The 6,238-nt window shown below is 39.3% G+C and overlaps 1 protein-coding gene across 1 annotated transcript in view; it reads right to left on the reverse strand.

The window, feature by feature from the left end:
- The window catches only part of LOC135253845 (snake venom 5'-nucleotidase-like), a 63,851-nt gene that overhangs the window by 12,897 nt on the left and 44,716 nt on the right, over window positions 1–6,238 (reverse strand). The window lies entirely within an intron of this gene.

Raw genomic sequence — 6,238 nt, forward strand, 5'->3', positions numbered from 1 at the left:
GGCTCTGGATTTGTTAAGTAATTACGAACATACCGAAGTCACGCTCGCAGCACATTGTTAGGAGCTGATGCCATTGTGTTATATACATCATATGGCAATCTCATACCTCCATGTTCAGATGATCACACACTTAAAGACTCGCAAAACAATTTCATAACTTGTGGGTCATGTCATCAAAGTCAGTGTTGTACTATCAGTAATTTGAAGATAGGCACTCTGTGTACATATATCACAACTGACCTCCCCCTTAAAATTTGGGCTGTCTGCCTGCATTCTTTAAGTTTGAGGCTATTCTCTGGTAAGGTGTTCATTTGAAAACATGCTCTTTTTTAGAAAGAGCAGTCCAAAGGGGTTCCGATATTGAGATACAAGCCTAAATGCTCTGCACCTGCAATAACTGTAGACACTAGGTCAGAATGCACTGCCTTCATTAATTTATTTCATCTGACCTCCGCCATAATTCCACAATACAGGGAGATTAATAAACACCTGCTGCATGGAACATAACATTATGATTTCCTCTAAAGGAACAAAGTACAAAAGCAAACATTTCTGTTACGCAAAAAAGTTCTAAATTGTACCAGTTATCCACTTTTTTTCGCATCCCTTCTTGTACAGCCATACATACTGTTCTAATTAACTAAACTGCACCGCTTTCTCCAGATTTTTGGTGCTATTCTGCCAATCTGCTACTTTTAATCTCTGAAATCACTGATTCCCAAACTATAAACGTTACACCGCTGATGGCATCATGATTATATGCATACCACGGAACAATCATGACCACAGAAAGCTTCTTTTTCAGCATCATGACTGTTCATATCGTCAATAATTCGCAGATTTCATTCTATATTAGACAGAATTTCATTAAATTTTTCTCGTGCTGGCCCCTTTCATCGACTAGATTTTAAAATTTTATAAAATATGTTTTTTTCCGCAAGCTAGGGTAAACTCTATTAGCCACAAATCCGCTTTTCAGACATTTTTAATGTATACTGCCCCAATTTAAGTGAGAACATTTTAGTTAAAATGAAAGTCTATGTGCTTCGATAACTCAATATCAACAAATGTGATTGACTTACAATAAAAAGTGTAATTTACATAACAAGCAGCTTCATTTGAAAAAACATCACACAGCACAAAATGATGTAGTTTTTTTTGATTTGACTCAGAAGTTGCAAGTGGGCTTATATGGTACGTAGGCTTAATAGGGACGTTTACCCTATTACTTGTCTCACTAGTGCTGCTAACAACGTTGTGCACCATTTCAGCAATTGTGTCGAATGTAGCCTACACTGAGCAGAGCCAGACGATTGCTCACAAAGTCCTAAATGCAGCCTACTTCCATCTTTGAAGCAAAGACCTGCAGTTCCACATTTGTGTCCTAATTCTGAAGTACCGTCAGTGGTCAGAGTGATTTCACTTTCTTGTAACAGTATTTCTTTAATTTACTGCGAGGAAAGGCGTCTTGCCTCTAACGCAACATATTTACAAAGTGACTCGCTGGGTAATCTATCCACATTACCACCTCCAACAGTGCGCAACACGCAATATACTACCTCAGGCACTTTGGACACACTAACCCATAATGCAGAAGTTAATTCTAATATTGTCTGACGAGTTTTGTCATTATACTTACCGTCTTCAAATAAAGTTACGTTTCTTTTTTTGAGGGACTCAACTTCATCCCGCAGTTCTGTGCATTCCGACTGCCAGAATTGTACCTCTTTGTTTAATTCTTTAATTTTTCTAGGCAAATCGGATTTTTCAAATTTCCTTTTTGTGTCGGCTATGTTTTTAGATTTTTGTCGGGTTTATAGATCCAAGTTCGCGGAATTTTTGACGGAGAACATCAATGTCTTTCTCTAAATGCTCTTTGTCAGAACTTAATTCCCTTTTTTCCCTATCCATGTGGCACATCAACAGCGTGTCCCATTCCACAAGTTTTTCCAGGGCATTAATTTTTCAGTCCTTGCATTGAGGGATGCGCCCTTTACATTTCTTACAGTGAATGTGTTTATTTTCTCGGTTGCTTTGTCCAATTTAATTTTTAGAGATTTCATTTCAGTCTGAGCCTTAAATAGCATTTTACATTTTTCTTTACGCTCTGATATTAACCTTTCTATTTTATCGTCCATTACCGTGCAGCCCTCTCGTGCGCATTTATAATTTTCCAGTTCATTTCCTAACCTGATGATTACTTTTTGGTTTTACGTACAAGACTGATTTCATGGGCTGAGCCGCTGTATTGGGGCAAACTGGTTTGCGTGTCAGGCAATGAAGTAACTAGGCCTACTTGTGAACTCAAAGGCAGATGACATTTCTGGTGACAAAACGATTCACTTTCAGTACTTTTAAAACTCTGTTGCTTGATGTACAGCCGCATGATTTTTTGTGATATTTTCTTTTGAAGGACCAATTTTTATTATCATTAATTTCACCTAGGTCAAAATTAAAATTTAATATGTCAAAAATAACTTTCCTAATGAGCCTAGTCCTCGGTATTTGAGCGTGCGAAAACTTCAAAATTTCAAATGCAGCTCCATATGTCAATAAATTAATATGTAATTTATTTGAACACACTGTATAATTAATTTCATGAGTTATCCCTAATTCTTTACAGTATTTGCCTAATGATAGTTGCTCCACCTCACCAGTAGGCCTTGCTGTAAGGCTAGTTGTGGCAGCGGGTCTGTGTGCAGAAGCTTGCTGTCTTGCGGTCATCTCGGCAGTTGGCTTGCTCGAACTGTTAGAATTCTGACAGATGTCCAGGTCTACAGGTTGCTGGACGACTCGATATACCACACTTTTTAACTCAAAAGTCCCAACTGACTGGTGAATGGTTTAAAAGGATTTTTTAAATAGACATCTCTCAGGCTCCAGTCATATTGACGGTTTTGAGTGTGCTGCAAAGTTTAGGTAGCAAATAACAATGCTAAATCCTTCTGATGTAATTTACATAGCAACTGTATGTTCAGATCGCTTACGGTGCATGTCTACTGCAGCATCAAACATCGCATGTTGACGCGTTGCTTCACGTCGCCTGGCTGCTTGGGGGCGTGTAAAAAAAATGTGGGGGGCGCTGGTGGGTGTTACCAAGTCCTGCCGGTGTTCCCATTCATGCTACGTGTTTAAATATAGGAGCATCACAATATACTTTGTCTAATAAGCTTGCAAATAGTGGAATAACCAGAATAAAATTAACATTAAGTTTTGGGGTTAGGGCTAGCGGAGAGTTAGTGCCAAGTTAACAAGCTAGCTATCTATCATATATCAAACCCAATAATTCGCCCCCGATTTCAAATCCAGATAACATCACAATATATCGCAAACCCGCCATGGACCGCAACAAGAAGCTAGTAATACCTGCTTTCTACCTCGTGTAACACCGGAAATGCAGCTACACAAATTATCCGTTTTTCCCCCATCCTCAAAATGCGCGGAACTTTTTTTACCTAACAAGATTTTGGCTAGCCGGCTGAAGAAACAGCAGCACAGCCTTCACCTGATTGGCTCAATGGAACGCGCTCGACTGATTAATTTGCATAAAGTTGAGCTCTGCTCAACCTTTCGTCACGCTGCTACCCGTCGCTTCAGCGCGCAGCTAACATAATGCATTGTGGGGCAGATTGACGGTTGTCCGGTAGGAAAAGACTGGGAGGCGTCAAATCGCGCTGCTTTCGACGATGCAGTGGACATGCACCGTTAGTTCACTCAAAGCGGCCAAGAGGAATTGATAATCAGAAAATATATAATTTTTAAACATTTAATTCGATCTTCTACTGGGACTTTTTGATTTTATTGACGGTACGACTGAAATATTTCGGTGCCGCTGGCTATAATCGAATGCTTCCAAATTCAATGTTCGACTTAACCGTTAAAGTACATTTTTTTGTGGGTTAGTGATATTACATCATGCTAGCTACAACATACTAGCCTCACTCGACGATCAGTAAAGGATAATATCACTCTAGCACTTAATACTTGTTAGTTTTATCACCACTATAGTGAAGTAAAAAAAGTGGACAAACTACATTTTTTGTGAGAAATGTATTGTCGAGTTCACGTGCATATACTGCTGGCGACATTCTAAAGCTCCACTTTGCCCTCCCTTATATAATCAAGTAACAAAGTTCGCAACAACCAGAGTACTAATTCGCTGTTAGCTAGCGGCTAACTCACCGGAATGTTCAATACGCACGCCGTTTGGATGGGGTAGGCAGCTGCGTGGCTGTTGTATAATTTTAAGCTTTCAAGAATCTCTCCTTATTTATCGTTGCTAGTTTTCTGATTTAATCAAAGGGTTAGACTGTTCCAACTTTCTGCACAAGAGCTACCCGCTGGCGCTACTATTGTGCTCGTGTCTGTCTCTCTCCAGAATAAGGAGGACTCGCTAAGTGCATTCTGGGAAAACGCGTCAAATTAATTCTCACTTCCCTCTCTCAATTACACCACTAGGACGCGCCAGTGGACCATAATAACCGAAAGAAGTAGTTGTTCTAATATTGTCATACCTGTTTGGTGACATGTTTTCATGATGACTGCTCAGACTACCTGGCTACAATTTCATGAAAGTGCTATGATTTACAACTCTGTACAGCCTCCACCCATGCACTACACTTCTCACAACAAATTTACAAGCTACACAGTGAGAGCTGGTAGTGGACAGGCATCTCAAACTGATGACAACTGGTAAACTGTGGACTGTGCTTTATTGGGTGGAACTAATGAAGAAGTAACCCATTGAACCCCTACTGACTTAAACCGCTCCACTGCTGATGGGATGCAGTAATATGCATTTCCACTGCAAAGCTTATTTGAGTCTCTGTAAAATGCACGATACAAATACATTTGAATTGAACTGAGTGTGTGCTGCCCCTGAGGCAGATGTCAAAAGGACATTTTAGAATAAAAGAATGCATGCTTATCTCTTTTTAGCATTTTCTCTTCCTTTGTACTTTCCATAATCCCATGCACTGCCTTAATATAGAATGATGTCAACATAAATAATACACATATTTCAGATAATTTCAAATTAATATTTATCCAGATCGAATGTATCAGTGTGTCTTCAGTACTTGAATGAAGACAACAAAAAATAGAAGATGGCGATCTTAATCGATGAATTGGTGGCACCAGCTGGTGATGGCGCTGTTGGTTACTAATGACCCATAAGCTCTAAGCCTCTGATTAGCTAGATTAACAATAATATTAGTTACAGTAATTTACATAAAAACATTACTTCCATATCACATACGTTTAAAACAGGACATGTGAAATTGTGCTGAATAGCACAACAAAATGGGTGCATTTGCACTCAAAAGCCTCACCTTGTGCCACACTGTTGTCCAGCAGGATGGGATTCCGCTCTGACTTCACCACATTCCCAGCATCATCGGAAGTCACCTTCAGATAGACCGTGGCTGCGTCCGAATAGTCAAAATAATTACATCCTTTTCCTAACCACTTTTCCTTGACCTCGATGGAAAACGTCATGAGGTTAAGGAAAGATGTGAAGGAGAATTCAAAAGGACTTAGGCAAAGACAACTGCGGTGCTAAGAGAATCCGACTGCACTTACACTAAGCTATGTAATTATGTGACGGCGGATATTATTGAGGTGGGTCTGCCGTGGTAAAACTACAATGTTCTGAAGATGGACTACTAAAAGCTTGTCTTAGATACTTCGCCCCACGCGTTCTTACCGTGTTGTTTCATGCTGGCTATATAAACGTGGACAACCTGGATGAAAAGTATTACTTCATTACCAAGGTTGGAATTGAAATAAAAAAGGAATATAGGCTATCAGTCCCAAAAGTGCTACGAAATGGTTGTCACATTGAGAATGGTTGCTCACGTTCACCCTCCTGTCCACTCATATTTATCGACACAAATCCCAATTAGTATGATTGTATGAAAATAATTCATTAAATTTAATGCAAGATAGGCATAACATGTTAGGCCTACAAATTTACTACTGTTCATATCATCATTCATAAGTTTCAAACATGTTGAATTAAAAACATAATCTGGCAAAAAACATCTCATATCCATTTTTCTTAAAAGACAGACTTCTGTGTTATGGTTAATATGCTGATTATGATCTGATTATATGCCTATGCATATAATAGCTTAAGAACCACCACACAACTCAGTCATGTTGATCGTTTGTTTTCGTGAACGGCCGAATGGTGCTTCTCTTTAAATGTTGCTGCCGTAAGGAATTGTGGGACGGCATT

Source organism: Anguilla rostrata, chromosome 1 (genome assembly GCF_018555375.3).
Source record: "Anguilla rostrata isolate EN2019 chromosome 1, ASM1855537v3, whole genome shotgun sequence".
Taxonomy (NCBI): domain Eukaryota; kingdom Metazoa; phylum Chordata; class Actinopteri; order Anguilliformes; family Anguillidae; genus Anguilla; species Anguilla rostrata.